This window comes from Periplaneta americana, chromosome 6 (assembly GCF_040183065.1).
Source record: "Periplaneta americana isolate PAMFEO1 chromosome 6, P.americana_PAMFEO1_priV1, whole genome shotgun sequence".
Classification (NCBI taxonomy): Eukaryota; Metazoa; Arthropoda; class Insecta; order Blattodea; family Blattidae; genus Periplaneta; species Periplaneta americana.
Genome location: NC_091122.1, coordinates 76585904 through 76607928, shown reverse-complemented (window position 1 = coordinate 76607928; position 22025 = coordinate 76585904). Strand labels below are relative to the sequence as shown.

The following is a 22025-nucleotide window of genomic DNA, read 5'->3' as shown; positions in this document are numbered from 1 at the left end:
TGAATGAGTAGAAACAAACAGTACAAATAAAAACATTTGAGATTTATATAAGGGTATAAAGGAATTTAAGAAAGAATATCAGGCAAGGGTAAACATGATCAAGGATAAGAATGGTGACTTGCTTGCAGACTCTCATTCCATCCTGAACAAATGGAAAAGCTATTTTCGGTAAATACTAAATATACATAGACCAAATAGAAATAATCAGGATGATATTCAAATGCAAACTGCTGAGCAATTTATATCTGAACCGACACTTTCTGAAGTCGAAATTGCGATAAAAAATCTGAAAAATTACAAGTCCCCAGGTATCGATTAAATTCCAACAGAATTAATACAAGAGGGTATAAACACATTATCTACTCGTAGTGTGATTTATAAGTTTGTACTCACTGTTTGGGAAAAGGAAATTGTACCAGAACAATGGAAGAAGTCCATAATTGTACCTATCTTTCAGAAGAAAGATAAAAACTAACTAGCCTATAGTAACTTTTGATGAATATCACTTTTAGTGATGTTGTACAAAATGTTGTCCAATATTGTTGTGAGAAGATTAACTTCATATGTAGATGAAATTATTGAGGATCATCAACGTGGTTTTAAGTGTAGTAGATCGACTATTGATCAGAGTTTTTACAGGTATTGGGAAAAAAAATGAGAGTATAAGGGCACAGTACATCAGTTTTTCATAGATTTCAAAAAGACATATGATTTAGTTAAGGGGGAATTTTTATATAATATTCTTATTGAATTTGGTATTCCCAGGAGTCTAATTCAGTGAATTAAAATAAAATGTGTCTCAGTAAAACATACAGCAGAGTCCTTATAGGCCAGTTTCTGTCTAATGCCTTTCCAATTCACTGTGGGCTAAAGAAGGACATGCACAATAAAGTGTATTGAAAAAGGGGTAAAGAAATTTTTTTGCCAATTAAAAAATGGCTAGGGGCGTCATGGTCTGTAATCAATCCATACAAGATTTTATCCCGCTACAATAATTTTTACCTAACCTATCTCTTGTTATTTGTTTACTGATTTTCACATTTTAGAGTAAATTGTTCCTACTTTATTTGCAGCTCTTCTCTTGATGTAGAGTGTAAGTTTCCATTGAAAATACTCTTTAAATTTATTATAAGAGAGAATTATGCCATCCAGCAGTTAATAACATTTAATTTTTGTCCAAACAATTAATATATATTGTAGGCTATATCAACCCAGAATTCACCGTGAGGAAGTGGCTGTAAATCAAGTTCCATCCCAATCACTCACCCATTGTTTGTAGATTTTTTTTACCATTTATTGTTTTATTCACCACTGTATTAATTACTTTTCAGAAAAGTAATATTTCTTTGTTTCATATGAAGGTAGTTCCTTCCTAGCTCTAAGTCTGCTTTGTATGTATAGATCTCTAGTTCTTTGCCCATGCACTTTTGCTGAAGCATCTATTACAAGATTCACCATTCATTCAACTGCTTGTGTGTGGCATGGAAATGATGCAATTATACTACCATATACAACTATTACTTCAGCTATCTTTTCTAGGTCCTCGCTGCTAACACTATGTAATGCCAGTGGCTCGGTAGTTTCACAGTCCCAGAAAATCATATTAGCATAGTCATCTGCATCAAAATTAAGATTATGCACCTGAAATCGCCAAATGGAATATTTCTATGGGCATCTAATATTCTTCTAACTGTCATTTCCCTAGCATGTGGTCTCTTGTCAGTCAACATCGCCAGCAAGAGATGTTCAGGATGAGCATAAAATGCATTTCTAGAAATCACTTTGTTGATGATGCGTTTCAAATTGTTATCTACAAATCGTGATAACTCCATCATCTTATAAAGATGTCGAGCATTATGCTCACAGATTGGTTTAGTTTTAATTGAAAACAAATCGGTGCATAGACATGGATTAGACTTACATATGTTACTAGGGTTTTAAGGTTTTCTGTATAAATGTATACAATCAAAGAATCATACTTGCAATTGTTAGCCAACATGCATGTGATAATGTTCTGGAATCTTATTTACTTCTTGTGATGTGTAACGTCCACTCGTTACAACCTGACATATTTTCAACAAATATTTCGATCAGCACTCAAATCTGTCATATTAATGTCCTGAATTCCTGAAGCACTTAGTTGAAATTTTACAATAGATTGTTCCTCACAGTTCTGTAGCTGCTTCTGTAAAGGCCCTGAATGTGTATACAGCGCAGCTTTTGTCTATCAAATTTTGGTAAAAGATGGCATAATGATAATTCATTTATGTATATGTAACAAAAAATGCACCACTGCAGAGGCCTTTCAACATGAGTTTCAATAGTTCTTATAATTCCACCATGAGCATCCACATTTGTACTTGTTCCATCACATCCTATAGCAAAGAAATTAGTTAAAGTTTCATTTTTATCACTTAAAGTTTGAAGCACAGCTGAAGAAATGTTCCTTGTCATTGACGAACCACTAATTGAGAAGTGACCGATATTTATCTACTGTTGGGTTCTTGTACCATAATATGTTCTTCATTTGTAACGCATCTGTATTTCCTTCCACTCTTTTCTTCTAAATTGAACATCTTGTCTTTTCTTCCATCTAAATACAGTCCTAAAGGACTAATTTGTTCTTCCTTTTCTAGTTGGCAAATATTTTCTCGGTTTCCCTTCACTTCTCTCTGAATTTTAGATTTGTCAATCACTAGCTGTTTATCAACTTTAGAAATCGGTTGGAAATTCTGCAGTACAGCTGAAGCAATAGATGCAACTTTTCTGATAGGTGTTCCTGTTCTGTCAGCAGTCTTTGGAACATTCTGCAGACACTCTCATTTGAGAACTGCATCCCCGTTTTGGTTGTAGTCGTATAAATTGTACTTTTAATTTGCTGCCAGGTTGCATCTTCACTTTTGAAGGACTGCTGCTGGAAATTTCCACTTCAGTAGTTGATGGTTGCTCGAAAGCTTCTGACCATTCTATTTATTTATTTTTTTTCCTTTGCTTTCTAGTTGACGCTGCACTTTTCTAGTTGTGACAATATCTATCCTTCCAATTCCCATTTTTCTGGTTGTCCTTTGATCAATGATGAAACTATGTTCTTTCTTTTGAATTTTTCTTTGTTTCATACACTTACCACACTAAAATCAGCACACATATAGGCAGCAATATCGAAAAGTTTTTCGGTTTCTTCCTGTATGCACACAAGTTTTCCTGGTTATTTCTTTGGTTTTTTGTTTTAAAGTTTCCTGATCTTTTCATGGTACTGTGTTATTTTTCCAACCAAGCAATGTTTACTAATCATTTGAGTGGAGACACTTATCCAAACCTTTTCTAGTTTTTCAGCAACAGTACCTGCAATCACTCATGACGAAGGATCTTTAGATTCTTCACCTTTCAACTCTGAATGGGTTAATGAATAACACTTCATTACATCCTTGTAGTTGGCAAGTTTCGAAATATAAAATCGCATGGCAGTCTAAAAGATCATAATAACTAGTACTAGTACATTTCCTAGCATTAATGAAAGATTTTGACATTATTATGCTTAATACACGTCACCACTATAACAATGAAGACAAGTCAGTGAGAGTGGAACGAGCCTCCGAACATAAAATGTTTCTGGAGGGAATAGCACACCGGATGTCGCATCCTTAAACCTTCCCCTTGCAAAAATTATTTCGCCATAGTCTTCATCTTGTTTGCATTTATCCTCATCCCATACTGCTCACTGCTGTCATTCGGCTCTAGTAGTATATCCCTTAGTATTATCTCCACTTATGTTAAAATTTCACTAACTTACAACCATCCTTATGAAACTAGTTAAAGTATTTTTCTATTATTAATGAAGAAGTATTTTTCTTCCGAGAACCATACTTATCTACATTTCAAATACTATTGTAAATTTTAAAAAATGTATAAAACATTGAAGTTTCACAGGGAAATATACCTGAAAGCCAGATTTATATAATATCTCTCGTAGATTTCGGAAATGCCTGGTGTCTGGACCTATGTTTATTAGGACTTTTTGTCTTGTTTCGTTGTCCTCTACTTACCCCTGTAGTTTGTATAATCGCCGCGCCAGCCACAGTAACGACCGGCGAGTCTTTGATATTTATAAGTCATTGTTTGTTGCTTGTGATTGTGGTTCTTTTAGTCCCACCGCTGCAGTCATATTCTACAAAAAATGGAAATGGTTGCTGCCAATGGCAATCCAGGATTGAATTTTGACGTGTACATATGAAGTCCACGTGGAGTAAGAACCAAGGTTGCCATTTTTAATAACAAATGTTCGTTCAGTTTAGTAAAGCATTTCAAGTGGAAGTTATAAGTTGGTGTTAATATTTAAGATGTGGAGGCCGTGGGAAGGCGATGATGAAGTTGAAAGTAATGTATTTAATAAATGCGTGTGTTCCTTCAACTAGTAGAAGTAAGACAATTACAGGTAGAAAATGTATGGGGACATTGAATAAACAGTCTCTGAAAATAATTTGTAATGTGTATGCCTATGTCAAAAGTAATAAATTGGGCAAGGGACCGATTACAGAGACTGCAAAAGCTGTTGGATTAAGTAGGCAAGCCATAAGCAGAGTTGTAGAAAGAGATCCTAAAACACCCAAAAAATGTAAAAATAAAAAACAGAAATTTGAAAAAGTTGATAACTTCACCTGCAATCTGATTCGTCGAATGGTGTATGATTTTTTTAAAAATGGACAGTCGCCAACAGTTAGTGAAATATTAATAGAACTTCAAAAAAAGTGTGAATTCCCCTACAAAGAACAACACTAAGAGAATTATTGAAAAAGTTAGGATTCAGGTTCCGAGTTCTTAACAAAAGACGCGTGATAATGGAGTCATCGAGAATAGTAACGTGGAGATACAAATATTTGAACACACTTCGTTCTAAAAGATCGGCAGGCCATAAAATTATATTTTTGGACGAGACATGGTATGACACACATGATGTCCCCAAAAAAGGTTGGGATGATGGGAGTGGCTCATGTGCCTTCAATGCCCCTGTATCTCATGGGAAACGAATTATGGTTTTGCATGCAGGTAGTAGTGACGGCTGGGTTCCAAATTGTTTGTTCCTTTCAGCTAGAAATATAGGTGACTCCAAAGCAGATTCACATGATGAAATGAATTCTGAAATTTTCGAGGACTGGTTTACAAACAAATTAATGAAAAATCTTCCAACAAGCCCTCCGTGTATAATTGTAATGGATAACGCTGCTTACCATTCCAGGCTACAGTTTAGGCTACCAAATACATCCACAAGAAAGGATGATATTATTAGCTTCATGGTACAACACAATCTAGAAGTACCCAATCCACTCCCCACTATATCTATATTGCTTGAAATCATAAAAGAAGCTAAGATCAGTAGAAAGTTTGTCATTGACAAAATTGCAAGAGATTTCGGCCATGAGGTTTTGCGGTTGCCCCCATATCACTGTAATTTAAATGCTATTGAACTTATTTGGGCACGCTTAAAACATGAAGTTCGAAAACGAAATGTGACTCCATCACATAGTGACAGTGTATGCAGAACTATACGAGAATGTGTTGAACTAATAAATTCGGAATTGTGGACAAAGTGTGTTAACAGAACAAGAGAAATAGAACGCCAATATATTGTTCGCAATTCTGAAAACGACAGAGACTCGTTCATTATAAGCGTAGGTGACAGTGACAGTGAAGAAAGCAGTTCAGATGAGAGCTAGGATGTCAGGTAATTAATAACTGTAATTTACATATTTATTTAATTAATGTAGTTAGATAGCATGAACGTATTATTATTATTATTATTATTATTATTATTATTATTATTATATAATACTAGTTATAAAGTAGTAGAGTTTCTCGTTTGTACGCCCTGCAGTTTGAAAAAGACGCGACAACATCGCTTTAGAACAGTATGCAATCGACAGGTCTGTTATTGTTCTTAATCTTTTCTTTGATCTGCCGGTTGTTACTGTGGCTGGTGCGGCGATAATACCTGTAATTATGATACACAAAAAACACACACACATGTATTTCTGTGTATGTATGTGTGTGAGTGAGAGAGAGAGAGTGTGAGTTAGCGAGGAGTGTGTGCGTGTTTTTTTTTTATTTATTTTTTAATTATGTTATTTCATCATCCAACATATTCCATTACACAGCATAATACTACATGCCTTGGTTTTCTTATGAGGAATTTATAAATATTTTTCTTATTATGTACTATGCAGTAATAATGGTTAATGTTATGAAAATTTGAACAATTTTATAGTTCATGTTGATAAATAATATTGTTGTGGTCAAGAAAATAAAATATAAACACATTCGTTATCTTATCATTTGATAGCACCAACTTCTAGACTAGTTCTGAATTACAGAAACACTAAGGGCCCTATTCATAGACATTCTTAGAGCGGGTTAAATAGCTACTTCCGGTGGATGATCAGCGAACTAACGTTTTTCGTATTCATAAACTAGTGTTAGCGATAATACGTGTACTAAGAGGGGTTTGGCTGGCTAAATTTTAGCCCCCGCCGGTAGGGTAGTTTAGAGGCCGACTAGCTTAGCAAGATGGCTGTTATGATGCAGTGAATGTGGGTTATGTACGTCGAATTCGTGATGTGATATGTAGGAGGAAGACGTACCTACCGAGATTGGACATATTTAGAAAATATGAAGTACACAACATTAGTCAGGCTTCTGTAAGATGTATAATAACGAATGTGTCAGTAGCAATCACTGGACTTGCGCTTCGTTACGTACGTTTTCCTAGGGAAGAAAAACGAATAACACTGCGAGAAAGTTTGACGACATCGCAAGATTCTCTTCAGGTAATTATATTTCATGATTTGAATATTGTATGTGAATGCTTTCTTAGAGAAATTTGTACTGTACCGGTACCATATTGGTACAGTAGGCCTATTGTGATATTTCATCATTTTTAGGTTATTGGCGCCATAGATGGCACGCACATACCCATAACAAATGTAGGAGGAGAACTGTCACAAATATATATCAACCGAAAAGGATGGTATTCTCTATTAAACGTTCAGGTACGTACTGTAAATGAAATTACAACCCGTAAGAGGTTATGTAGACCTAGGCTGAAATTTTGGTGAAACTAGCGCTGAGGTAGTTCCGATGATTTCGATACTGAAAATCGTTGAATTTGTGAGATATTTTTTGTAGAGATGCAGTTGGTCATATATGCAAGCCATTATAAAAGCCAAAAATAATCTAACCTAATCTATCACAGATTCGTATATGCAAGGTGTATAAGCAGAGTACGAAGAGAACCACCTCAGTGCTAGTTTAGCTTTTAATAACTTTATTTACATTTTAGATAGTAATGCATTATATTACATTATTTCAGTTAAATGGTACAAGAAAAAGGATTTGTAATTTGTAATTCTCCAGAAAAGCTACACTGAAGAAGACACAATAAAAAATCGCCTCAATGTTGTTGCCCCCCCCCCCCTCCTTCTAACTAATTACTAATATAACATGCGAGAAGTCGAGGGAGAATTATTAGAGAAATGGTGTTATATTGGTAATAAATGGGAGTGTGGGAGCTACAACAGTGCATTACAGTATGTAAGTAACAGTACCCAAGTAACTATTAAACGATTTTTATGTTGAAAGTATTTGTGGCTGCTGACTAAAACCACATGTTTATTTGGCCTACTGTATATATGTCACGTAAGTCAGTGAAGCAAATATCTATTGTTCCTCCTTCAATGTAGCTTTTCTGGAGAATTACTAGAAGGTCAGCTGTTAGCAGCTCTAAATATCAGAATGAAAAAAACTCAAAGAATAAAAACTGTTGCTTAGTTAAAAAACTTGAAATTTTTTACCAAATTGCACAAAAAAAGGTATACATTTCACTTATATGAGTGACAAATCACATTCGTAGCTTTCATTTGTGTACCCACATGACAGTTTTTTTAACAGTTTTAATTTTTTATAGAAATGTTCTTTATGAAATTGCTAGTTAACACATATATTACCTTATTCATTTAAGGTTATAAGTGATGCAAGTTTCCAAATTCTGGATATAGTGGCACGTTGAAGAGGAAGTGCCCATGACTCTCGCATTTTCAATGAGATTAGAATTAAGAAGCGATTTGAACAGAATGAATTTGGACGCTTCATTTTGTTGGGGGATAGTGATTATGGTGTACACAAATATTTGTTAATGCTTGTAAAGTGAATTACTCTACTTGCAATGTATTGTGTACTTTTGTATAAGCTTAACTGATGAATTCTATATTTGTTTGATAAAATGTCTAAACTTGTAAATTGAATTAATCTGCTTGCTATATACCTAAATTATTGTGTAGTACAACTAATTGTTTATGCCTTTAAATTGAATTAATCTGCTTGCTAGGTATTGTCTTAATTCAATTGCCTATGCATGAAAATTTAATTGATCTGCTTGCTGTCTTTTTATACCATTTTAATTGTTTTTATACCTATTTGCAGCTGCTCTCGGGCTTGGATTAGATTCCTGCTTGGACTGATTACCTGGATGGATTTTTCAGAGGTTTTCCCCAACATTAAGGCAAATGTTAGGTAATATGTGGCGAATCCTCGGCCTCACCTCATCTTGCCAAGAATTTGTGTAACTCTTGACTTGTTCCATATCTTAAAGCTTCTATGGAACACAATAAATTAAATAAAAAAAATGAAATACTTTGTTATTATTCTAAATGATCATGGACAGAATCCAATGAAAAGTAAGGGAGAATGTTAAACTTTTGTATACCACGTAATGTAACTGTGTACACCAATCACACTATTACTTTCTTATATTATATGTTTTTTTTTTTTTATTGTTTAAGTTTGAAAGATTATCATTTTGTTGGAAATTATTTCATTCTAACATCTAAGAAAATATAAGATACTCTAAATTATGTGAACTGACTGCACAAATCACTGGTGTGCACTTTGTATTTTATGTCAATTTTATTTCTTATGAATCACTTATACATTCGTTTCTTGGGTTGCTATACCTGCAATATACACCTCAATTTTTAATATTCTAATTATTATTATTATTATTGCAGCAGTCCAGTACTTGTTTGTATCACTGAGCGAGTATCCCCAGCTTAGTTTGTGCAGTTCATTTCTGAAATGTTAAAAAAATGGACTCCAGAGAATTACAATTTACAAAGATAGTTCTCTTCAGCCTTAGCCATCTGCACAAGTTGGGAGATGCAAGATATGTCCGAGAAATAGGGATGGGAAGTGTAGTACAGAATGCCATGTGAGTGCAATGACCATTCAGACACTACACAGTAAAGGTGTGCATAAATTGTAAAGAAATTATTTAGAAAGAAAAAAGAGAACTGTTAATGATAATTTCTTTATAATATAAACGTTTCCTCGATAAAAGAGCAATAGTACCAATTTTTCATAGGGCATTTTGTAAACCTGTACTCATTTGCAAGCATATTCTGGAGTATACATGTAACCAGATTGGTGTAGGCCTACATTTAGAGGTTGGTATACAGAAGGTTAATATACATATTGTACCGTGTGACAAATTACTTTCTATGCTTCCTTATTTATAGAAGTCACTGAAAATCATTATAGTCCATATATTAACATCTTCGTCAATTCGAAGTAAAACAAAAAGTTGAAGTATGTGTAACGTGGAATGTTGCTAATAAACTTATATTTGAATCAGTAATTTCTGAAAGGGCTTTATTTCAAAATCTCATCTCCATAAAAATCGCCCTCTGAGAAGTGCTGTGAATATTGTGAAGCCTGCATAGATCTGAATAAAATACATGGAATAATCCCCATTATCAGAAAGGCGTATTCAAGTGAGAATATGATAGCGTTCTAAATTGATTTTAGCAAAAAGATTGGATAAAGTCCTTTTAGAAATGACTGATTTAATTACAGAGTTACTGTCTAATAAAAAAAAAAACTCTCACATAAATTACTCCAAGTATAAATAGTGCAGCCAGTGCTAATGCTCACACGTCACTGAAACAGATGGCAGAATGCGATTATTTTTAATAGGATTTTATGATAATATACCTTTCCATGACGTAGAACAAGTTCAATATAAAAATATTTGATTTTAGGTACTGGCACCATAGATAGCACATTCTTAAGTCTTGGAGAACTTTCACAAATAAATATCAAAGAAAGGTTAATATTTGAGGAGAAAAATTCGCTCCGGCACCGGGGATCGAACCCGGGTCCTTGATTCTACATACCAAGCGCTCTGACTACTGAGCTACGCTGAATTCAATCCACAGCACCAGATGGAAACCTCCTCCTTCAATGTTTCCCTTTGTGGCCTGACTCCAAGTTAGGCATATATGTTGACGTTTATGTCCAATGTCAACTGCCATTATACTAGGAGCGCACTCAGTTGAGTGACTTGTTGGCCGGGAATCCGCAGTTTAGTGCACAGTAAGCTGTACAGAAATATGAACTGCAGCTATGAGAATATTATAGACTTATTAATTGTCACTATTACAGATATTATTCTGTAGGACAAATTAATAAGTTTATAATATCAAAGAAAGGGGTAGTATAATGGAAACTCAGGGGTTCTGTAAATTAAATTAAAACTCGTATGTAGGTTTAAACTTCGCTTCATACAATAATTTTATTCATATTTTGCATATTCACTTATTTCTAAGTTACAAACTATTGTACATTCTAAGGACAAAGGAAGAAAAGCCAGACAAAGCATATCAACATAATACAAGAATAAGCAAACGCCATTACAAAAAAAAAAAAAATCGCTTAGCATAGAGTGAGAGTATTAAGAAAATAAATATAGACCTTAATTTTTCTCCTCATTCCTAAGTTCCATATTCATTTCAGGTTGTAAGTGATGCAAATTAGTAACTTCTGAATGAGTTTCATGCAAAAATACAGACAAGTCACCAGTAAAATGATTACAAGAAATGAGTGAAGCATTGCAGATTTAGCCCTGCATTGGAAAGAATCCCGCGACCAGATATTTACTCTAACATACAGGCTACATTTATTCAATTTACCTGAAGGGGTTAGGTACAGCTTACAGCAGTAAAATTTTGCAAATATTCAACATTTTTTCCACCATTACTGTATCTTGTACAATAATGAAAATTAGTACGTGTAAAACACTGTCCTTCTACTATATGAAAAAAATATTTATGTATATATATATTTTTCTAAATTCAAAATGTTGACAGTTCACTGTGCAGTGATGAAGCATTTCTCTCATAACTAAAAAACTATCCAACATTTTGTGATGAAATTTGTTGTGTATGTATGCATGTCATACCTACAATATGATGCAAAATCACATCTCTACCTTTGATAGACTGTCTGATAAAAAATAAATTCATTTAAAGAAGTGGTGAATATAAGTATTTTTTTCTAACACAAAATAAAATATTATTTATTAAGGAATGTAGTTGAAAGAGCATGATATTGTAAACATGAGTTTCAGCAATGTAATAAAAGAGAGAACATTACATTAAAGTACTACATTTCCAGTTTTTGTCCATTGTGCAACTCAAACCAAGAAATGGATTCGGAACACCTCAAATCTGTGCCTCAGTAGCTGACCATGACAATAACTTTGAAAAATATTGGAGTGCAAGAGGTCAAATGACTTTATTGTCAAATGCCTGGCATTAGAAAACAACATTTCCAGCTTTTCATTAGGCCCTCCCCCTATTCTTTTCTTTCTAATTGTGTTTTCTTAACATTTCCATTTCTAATAATAATTTTGCTTTTTTCAATTCATGGATCAATTCATTAGAGACTTCCAAGCCTAAATTAAAGACTCTGAATTAAATTTCTCTACTAATAACACCTTAATTGCATAGTTATAGACATAAGTGTAACTAAATTGCTTTAGGCAGGTACTTAAACCTCCATCAGGGAATATGTTCTAACTCGGGAACTACAGGTTCGATGAATGATGAATCCAGCAAAAAAAAAAAATAATAAATAAGTGCCGGTAATCTGTCTTATAAATCAGCAAAACTTTTAACCGACATTAAAATAAGAAAAAGGAACACATACATATGTATAGAATTCACTAAACAACAATGTGAAAATGAAAAGTTGAAAACACTACTAGAGCCCAATATACAGTAATACTAATAGTCCTCAATCTGATGCAGTTGCCCCATTCAGCTTAGAAACTGGCCACAACTGTCCAGCAGCATATCTCCATCAAATAAACTTGTTACACTCATAACACTGTGTAGCATGCAACAACACAAATATAATAATGAACAAGGAATACTTACTACTCTATACCAAACTCCAGAAAATGATTGGGACAGAAGAATTTCAAGTTCCTATAAACTGCTGGGAAGCTCGCAAGGAAATGAAGTAGACAAGAACTCAAGAAAATTTCACTACTAGTGCTACTATTACCATCACCACCACCATTACCACTACTACTAAGTTACATCTCTAGTTCTTTGATTTGTCCCAGATAATTTTTAACTTTGCCTTTAATAATATTTTATTTCTAATAACAATTTTGTTTTCTGCAATTCATAGAACTTCTCATCATGTTTAATTTTTGGGCTTCATGCTTAGGAGGAACACTTCTTCATACTCTGTCATTCTCGATGATCTTGCAGCAGAGTCCTATGGAAAGACGAAAAAAATGTTAATCATTTGCATACTACTGTACACAAAAGACACTACTTCTTATCAAAACTATGAATTTTTTTAATTGTCTAAGTTTGAAAATTTATCAATTGTTTGAAATTATCCATTTGATCCAAACATGCAAGAAAATTTAATTTTCTGCAAAATGTACTATGATTCAAATGCATCCCACTTCATATTGCAGATCATAAATTTTAATTGTTATGAAGCACTTATACATTAATTTGTTGGTTGGGTTGGAATAACTGTCATACAATGTATCACTCAATTTCTAGTATTCAAATTAATGTTCCCTTGTTTAACCGTTTCATATTAGTGATACATTGTAATATTATTGTTGCATTTAATATTTATGTCTTAATACTAACTAAACTGTCCTTCATTAAAGAAAAATAGCCATAATTTTTCATCATGTACACAGTTGTAAAGTCCCATTCTGACCCAATGGACTGCCTTGAAATAATATACAGTACACTGTATGATTATTATAAACCACAAAAAAAGTAAATTAAAATCATCAGTACCAGTTGCAGAAGACACAGCTCTGCTGGATACATTAAGAAGATTGATTGATAATATTGTAGTCATAAATAGGCCTAGCAATATTCTTAGGTATGAATGAGATCTTAAACTTACCTGTTGTTGATTACTGTAGAGACTGTTAACGCCCATTCACCTGGGATTGTGGAGACAGGATTTATTGCAGAGATACGTGGGATTGATGATGATGATGGTGCAATAATGACATCCTGAAATAAGCATGTAAGTTATTAATATTAAATGAAAACGTAAACATAATACTTATTGTATTATATAGATCTTACATCAGCATTACAGCTATGAGATGTGGAACAAGTAAATTAAGCAAATAGCCAAAATATGTTCATTAATACATAGTAAGTATTTAAAACATAATTAAACTATGCATCATTTTGCAAAAATGAATATAAAGCAATTTTGTGAATTCTTTTCTAAATTTTTCCTCTTGACCCATCAAAGCTTTCCTCTTGACATAAACAGTGAACGTTTTACAACAGCTGAGAATAATAGAGGTTAAATGGAAATCTAATTTGTCTTGTATTATATACACAGTGTGTTTAATAAATCATAATATTGTGAATTTTATTAGTAAAAACAATGTAATTTATTCGTCACAACAATAATTCCTTTCTACAATTCGCCTTAAACGCCCTCGTCAACAATTGGATTTTCACTCAACACAGTATTCGTTATAGCACTCCACCGACGACAATGACAATTTACTTGGACTAGTACGAACAACAATGAACTGTTAATCTTAACTAATATTTACAAAGCACTATTTACAAATCAGAACTATCAGTTCTCAGTTCACAGTTCTTCTATCTCAGTCACTCGAGTCCACAGTATCTCGAACCACAGACCTTCAGAGACAGTTCACTGTACTCGAACTCGGGTCCCTCCAACTGCGGTCCACTGCACTCGAACTCAGGTCCCTCCAACTGCGATCCACTGCACTCGAACTCAGGCCTTCGGATGCTGACGCAGATGCGGACGCACACTCGAGTCGAACTCCGGTTGGCTTGACTGGCTTGCTTGCTCTGGCTTACTCACTGACTGAATAACTGAAAACTCTCTCGAGTTCGCTGGCGCTTCTTCTTTTATAACAAAATCATAGTTGCGAGAAATTTCTACAGGTGTGTAGAGAATTATCTCGATATCTCCACTTCGACGCACTTCTGGAATAGTCAGGAAGGTCGTTCCACATTCACTGCGTTAAGTAGCAGCTGTGCGCGCAGCCTCCCCTCGCGTGTAGGCCCCTTTCCCCGTGAAGCCCGCGCGATATGCTCTCTCGCGGGACGCTGGTCGTGAGTTCGAATCTCACGTCGCTGTCACAGTGCTCCCTCCTTAGGGCTGCTCGTCCCGGGCAGTCCCTTGGTAGGCTGCTAATCGGTCCAGATGCACCACCATCATCTTCCCTCGAGGTTGTCGCTGGATGCGGTACACCACGTCGTTGATCCAGGTCACCACGCGGTATGGTCCATCCCAGGCACGCTGCAGCTTTGGTGATTTCCCTTTGGTCCTGGTAGGTCGATACAGCCACACCAGGTCGCCCTCCTGGAATCCTGCAGAGTTGGCTAATCTGTCGTAGCGCACCTTCATCCTGTCGCTGGCCATCTTGAGGTGCTCTCTGGCCAGTTGGTGAACTCCATTCAACATCTCAGTGAGTTCTGCCACATAGTCAGTCGCTGGCTGGTCGGCGCTGGGTGGCGTGCCAAACAGGAGATCACAGGGCAGGCGCAGCTCTCTCCCGAAGACCATGTTTGCCAGTGTCATCCCTGTTGTATCGTGGACCGAAGCTCTGTAGGCCAAGAGGAACAGTGGAACGTTGGACACCACCTTCCGCAGGTGCTCCTCCACGGTTTTGATGTAGCGTTCCACCATACCATTGGACTGTGGGTGGAGGGAAGTGGTCCTGGTTTTATGCACCCCCAGACGCTCGAACAATTCTCCCATCAGGTTGGATTCGAAGTTGCGCCCCTGATCGCTATGCAATTCCCGGGGCACCCCGAATCGGCAGATGAAGTTGTCAAGCATCGCGTCGGCCACCGTCGAAGCCTCTTGGTTGGGAATCGCGTACACCTCTGGCCATTTTGTGAAGTAATCCATGGCGACTAGCAGGTAGCGGTTCCCGCGATCCGTGACCGGGAACGGCCCAGCAACGTCGATGGCGATCCTCTCAAAAGGAGCTCCCACGTTGTACTGCTGCATGGCTCCCCTGCTGCGGGTCCTTGGTCCGCGACTGGCTGCACAGGTGTCGCATCTTCGGCACCATTGTTCCGTGTCGGTTCTCTGATGCAACCAATAGAACCTCTGCCTTAACTTGTCCAGCGTCCTGTTGGCTCCCAGGTGGCCTCCAGTCACTCCAGCATGAGTCTCCTCCAGCACTTCCTTCACCTTGCTCCTGGGCAGGACAAGTTCTATGTGGGTCCTTCCATCGGCCGACTCCCAAATCCTCTTCAGGATACCGTCCTTGACAGTGAAGGATTCCCACTGGGCCCAGTAGCTCTTGTAAATGGTGCTACGGTTGGCGATATCGGCCCATACTGGTCTCTGGCCGGACTCCACATCACGTAGTAGCTGTCCAATGTTTGGGTCCTCCAGCTGCTCCCTCCTTATGGCGGCGTTATCCCATCCTGGGCTCGGCTGGGCGGCAATTGCTCGGACTGCGTGGGCGCCATCCCGCTCTTCTACTTTCAGGCAGTGTTTACAGACATCCGGGCACGGGCGTCGTGATAAGGCATCAGCGTTGGAATGTTTCTTCCCTCGTCGGTGTTCGGAGGTGAAGTTATACTCCTGCAGTCGTTGAACCCAACGGGCGGTCTGCCCCTCCAGATTCTTGAAGCCCAATAGCCAGGTGAGTGCAGAATGATCTGTCCTCGGAATTCCTGGCCATACAAATATTTGTGGAAGTGCTTCAGGGCTTCCACAATGGCAAGAAGTTCTCTACGCGTCACACAGTAGTTTCTCTCAGCCTTGGATAGTGTTCGGCTGAAGTAGGCAATCACCCTCTCTTGCCCGTCCTGTTCCTGAGAGAGTACTCCGCCGATGCCTACGTTGCTAGCGTCCGTGTCGAGCGTGAACTTCCTTCCAGGCATGGGATATCCCAGTACAGGAGCAGTGCAGAGCGCTTCTTTCAGCGACTGGAAGGATGACTCCGCCTCGTCTGTCCACTGGAATTGTCGTTTCTCCTCGGTCAGCTGGGTTAGAGGCTTAGCGATGTTGGCGTACCCAGCTACGAACCTTCTGTAATAAGTGCAGAGGCCGAGAAAGCGGCGCAGCTCCTGCTTGTCCCTCGGTCTCGGCCATCCTCTGACGGCTTGTAGCTTCTCCGGGTCCGTGGCCACTCCGTTGGTCCCTACTACGTGTCCCAAGTAGTTGACCTTCTTCTGGAATAGATGACATTTCTTCGGGTTCAACTTCAGTCTGGCTTGTCGCAGTCTCTCGAACACTTTCCTCAGGTTCAACAGCTGTTCGCCGAAAGTCTTGCCCACCACGATGACGTCATCAAGGTACAGCAAACAGGTGTCGTATGTCAGGCCTCTCATTACGGACTCCATTAGTCTCTGGAATGTAGCCGGGGCGTTGCAGAGGCCGAACGGCATAACGGTGAACTGCCATACTCCCTGGCCTGTATAGAATGCCGTTTTCTTCTTGTCCTCAGGATGTAGCGCCACCTGCCAGTATCCTGACTTGAGATCCAACGTCGAGAACCACTCTGCTCCGGCCAGTGTGTCCAAGGTGTCGTCAATTCGTGGGAGGGGAAAGCAGTCTTTCCTGGTGACGTCATTCAGTCTTCTGTAGTCCACGCAGAAACGCAGGTCCCCATTCTTCTTCTTTACCAGCACCACAGGTGATGACCAAGGGCTGTCGGATTCCTCGATGACCCCTCTTGCTTTCATGCCCTCCAGTTGGCTGTCAATCTCCCTCTGTTTAGCTAGAGGGACGCGTCGAGGAGGTTGTCTGATTGGGCGAGCATTTCCGGTGTCAATGCGGTGCTGAACTTTCTCCGTTCTCCCGTAGTCGTTTTCAGACAGACTGAACACGTCCTGAAACTCTGTCAGTAGATCGTGGACTTGTCTTCTTTCTTTTTTGCTTAAATTCGCCGGCAATTCTCGAGCCAGCTCTTTCAGTGATGGGTCTAGATCTGGACGTGGTCGATGACACTCCTCGTTTTCTGCCAGCGACGTCACAGATACCACCGGCTCGACGTTACCTACTACAGTTCCACTAGGCACCTCCTTGTCCCGATTGGTGACATTCAGGACCCTCACCGGTACCACCTTCTGATTCGGGAGTAGGGATCTGGCCACATAAACACCATCTAACGGAGTTGTTTGCGAATCGAGGAGCAAGTTTCTCTTCGGCTGTCCGTCCAGTCTTGCCGTCACCACCATCTCGCAGCCTGCCGGGATTGTCACATGATTCTCCAGGGTGAGTCTGCTGGCCATGGGTTGGTCTTCGACGTCCCTCAGGAACACTTCATCCTGACCAAAACGCAGGATACGGCGCCTGACGTCCACCGTTGCATCGAAGATCTGCATGGCGTCGAGTCCTAGGATGACGTCTTCAGTGATGTTGGCGACGAATACCCACATCTCCAGTCTCCTCTTTCCCAATGTCAGATCCAGGAAAACCTCCTTTTGGATGGGCAGGTTCTCGCCTGAGGCAGTACGTAGCTCATACCGGCGCAGCGGCGTCCTCCCAGGTAGGCCACGCACGACTTCCGGTCTGGCGATAGTGAGCGACGCCCCGGTGTCTACCAGTACTCTGCATGGGCGGCCTCTTATCCATCCGTCAGCAATCAGCCCATCGTCGCATCTTCTGTTAACCGTCTTCAAGATCAGCCGAGGGGATGGTGATGACGGCGCCGACGTGCCCCTCGTCGCATCGGCCCCTTTTAGTTTTCCTGTTTGTGACCAGATCGGTCACAGTCCCCACTCAGGTGTCCAGGCTCGCCACAGGACCAGCAAGTAGGCACTCCTCGTCTTCGTCGCTCGGGTGATTTCGGTTGACGCTCCTCGACGTCGGCCGCCGCGACGCTCCTAATCCGGTGCGACGTCGAGACGTTCGCCGTCAACTTTGCTGCCTCCATCCTGAGGGCCGCCGCCAGAGCTGCGTTGATGGTACGATGCTCTGCCAGGAGTAGCTGTTGTCTGATTTCGGGGTCTCGAACTCCGCTGCCGAAGGTGTAGGCCGCCTCTCCAGCGATGAAATCATTAGGTAGGCCCCTGAGAGCCTTATGGGCCAGTTGTTCCACCGCCATCGCGAATTCTTGTAGGGACTCGCCTGACTGTTGGACCCTCGTTTTTAGTTGGGTCCTAAATGCTGCAGCAAGTTGATGGTCACCATAACGTCCCTCCAGGGCCGCCATTATCTCAGCGGCTGTCCCATCTTCTGGAACGCTGTGAAGAATCTCCGACGCCTGTCCCTGAAGCGCAGCCAGCAGCTGATTGGTTTTCTCTGCTGGCGTCCACCCATTGTGCTCTGAGATGGCCTCGAACTGGCGACAGAATATCGCCCAAGACGTCGTACCGTCGAATTTTGGCGTCTTGACGTTGTAATGTCTGGCTGAAGGCGATGGTTCCCCAGGGCCACTATATGAGGTCCTCCATTCTGTCGCCGATCTTTCCACGGCCCGTTGAACTTCCTCGGCAATTATCTGTTTTTGTTGTTTAGCCTGGCGATCCACCAACGTGAGTATGTGCTTGTTTTCCTCGGCGTGTTTGTCCATCACCTCACTCGTCTTGTCCAGCAACTCGCTCGTCTGCTCTTGACGACGCTCGAGATCGCGGATTTTGCCGTCGAAATGGTCTACCTCCTGTCTCAATTCGGTTACTGTCTCGTTTATAGTTGTAAAATTCTTGTTTAGGTTGTCAAGATCGGCTTTGAGTTCGTCTTTCACGATGGCGACAATTCCATCTACGTGGGCTGAAACGCTTTCAATTTGCGTAGTGACATCATCTTTTACTCCGCTGATGTCGCCTTTCACTCCACTTATGTCGCCTTTCACTTCATTTATGTCACTTTTCATCTCCGTTTTAACATCACTTATGTCGTTCTTAACCTCACTGATGTGCTTGTTAATGTTATCTTTTACTTCACTAATGTGCATGTTCATTTCTGCTTTCATTTCTGCGATGGCTTGCAGGATCTGCTGTAGGTTCTCCATTGTCGATAATGTCCCGATTCTGACACCAATGTGAATTTTATTAGTAACAACAATGTAATTTATTCGTCACAACAATAATTCCTTTCTACAATTCGCCTTAAACGCCCTCGTCAACAATTGGATTTTCACTCAACACAGTATTCGTTATAGCACTCCACCGACGACAATGACAATTTACTTGGACTAGTACGAACAACAATGAACTGTTAATCTTAACTAATATTTACAAAGCACTATTTACAAATCAGAACTATCAGTTCTCAGTTCACAGTTCGTCTATCTCAGTCACTCGAGTCCACAGTATCTCGAACCACAGACCTTCAGAGACAGTTCACTGTACTCGAACTCGGGTCCCTCCAACTGCGGTCCACTGCACTCGAACTCAGGTCCCTCCAACTGCGATCCACTGCACTCGAACTCAGGCCTTCGGATGCGGACGCACACTCGAGTCGAACTCCGGTTGGCTTGACTGGCTTGCTTGCTCTGGCTTACTCACTGACTGAATAACTGAAAACTCTCTCGAGTTCGCTGGCGCTTCTTCTTTTATAGCAAAATCATAGTTGCGAGAAATTTCTACAGGTGTGTAGAGAATTATCTCGATATCTCCACTTCGACGCACTTCTGGAATAGTCAGGAAGGTCGTTCCACATTCACTGCGTTAAGTAGCAGCTGCGCGCGCAGCCTCCCCTCGCGTGTAGGCCCCTTTCCCCGTGAAGCCCGCGCGATATGCTCTCTCGCGGGACGCTGGTCGTGAGTTCGAATCTCACGTCGCTGTCACAATATTATATTATGGATGTTTTGATTTCTGACATGAAACATCATGTAGGCTACTCAAAGAAAGCCTAAGGTGGAAAATATTTCTTGCACTCCTGTCATTATTCTTAGGGCTTTCTATTGTAACACAATAAGAGGTAATCTATGTTTACATCACCACAGCTACAGATTACATAGGCGTATGAGGTTTTGTCTTTTCAGTGCTGTAATAAATATGAGTTTGATATATATTTTATAAATCACTTACTAGCGTTCTATAAACACACAAGATAATGAAATTTTATAGCTGACCATCAATATGGATTCTACAAATTTCTTATGCTTATGTAGGTAATTCTAACCTCAAATAATTCTATTTCTTTTGACAAAGTAGAGAAAAGGATATCTCAGAAATCTCTAGACGTTCCTAGTGCCCTTTAAAATAAGGTCTCAGTTTTGATAATTCTTGTACACAAGATATTAGGCCTACGTTAAGGTATGATTGATAATTGTGTGGGTTGACATCAGATGTTTGTGGCCCAATTCCCTATAGGTATTTACAAAGCCATATTATCCAAACTGCATTTATGGTAGTTGAGTATAGGCGTAGCTTGCATTTTCACGATTGTTGTGAATTACATTTTACTAGCATTATCAGCTATATTCCTACAAGATATATTATTTACATTATATTAATTAGGCTACCAAGTACCTATTCAGAGTAGCCTTAGGTGACATAATCATACCAGAGCCACATTAAACATTTACCATGAAGTAATAGGCCTATCTTACTTACAAAATCATGTCCTAAGAACCAAAAACACATACCTCATATGTTAACATTCCATATCGTTTAGTAGGCCTACGTCATCAATTTCGGGAGCAGGACATCCTCCACCAGTTGTTTTTAGTTATTTCTTCAACTAAAAGTAAATAAATATATACTGAATTAGAATAATTCACTCTTTGAAGTCCAATATTTCATAATAGTTACGTCAAGGCCTAACCTAAAAATATTACGTATAATATTATAACATTTCTACTTACATTTTCGACATTTCTTCTTGTGTAGTCGAATTCCCGCACGCTGCCATGTATATTTCTTGCTTTTTTTTACCACAGAAGAAAAAACAAATAGTTTATTGTAGTTTAATATCGCCAATAACCTCACAAATAAACAGAAACGATTCGGAATCGCTTGCGTCTGAGCATGACAATTGCCAGTCTGCACATGCGCAGTAGCATTTTCAGCATCATGTAACAGTTTCCAAAGCTAATACGCCGACTAATGTAGCCACTGATTAATCGGCGTCTCTGAATCCTGTAAAAGTAACCTGGCTATAACCGGGGCTAGTTTAGAATGCTCGTAGCATGGGCTAGCGCGATGTCTATGAATAGGGCCCTAAGTGCTCTATACTGTAAAAAAACGCGCGCGCGCGCACACGCACGCACACACACACACACACACACACACACACACACACACACACACACACACACACACACACACACACACACACACACACACACACACACACACACACACACACACACACACACACACACACACACACACACACACACACACACACACACACACACACACACACACACACACACACACACACACACACACACACACACACACACACACACACACACACACACACACACACACACACACACACACACACACACACACACACACACACACACACACACACACACACACACACACACACACACACACACACACACACACACACACACACACACACACACACACACACACACACACACACACACACACACACACACACACACACACACACACACACACACACACACACACACACACACACACACACACACACACACACACACACACACACACACACACACACACACACACACACACACACACACA

The 22025-nt window shown here is 39.5% G+C and overlaps 1 protein-coding gene and 2 long non-coding RNA genes across 6 annotated transcripts in view; 2 read left to right on the top strand and 1 right to left on the bottom strand.

Moving 5' to 3' along the window:
• The window catches only part of LOC138701428 (zinc finger protein ZFP2-like), a 202605-nt gene that overhangs the window by 30014 nt on the left and 150566 nt on the right, over nucleotides 1–22025 (top strand). The window lies entirely within an intron of this gene.
• On the top strand, nucleotides 5903–8677 carry LOC138701429 (uncharacterized). The gene is made up of 3 exons (XR_011332557.1): nucleotides 5903–6818; nucleotides 6933–7040; nucleotides 8470–8677. It is a non-coding gene; the product is annotated as an uncharacterized lncRNA (long non-coding RNA).
• Nucleotides 11120–21462, bottom strand: LOC138701430 (uncharacterized). The gene is made up of 4 exons (XR_011332558.1): nucleotides 21146–21462; nucleotides 20927–21021; nucleotides 13270–13382; nucleotides 11120–12609 (listed from the first exon to the last, which is right to left on the bottom strand). It is a non-coding gene; the product is annotated as an uncharacterized lncRNA (long non-coding RNA).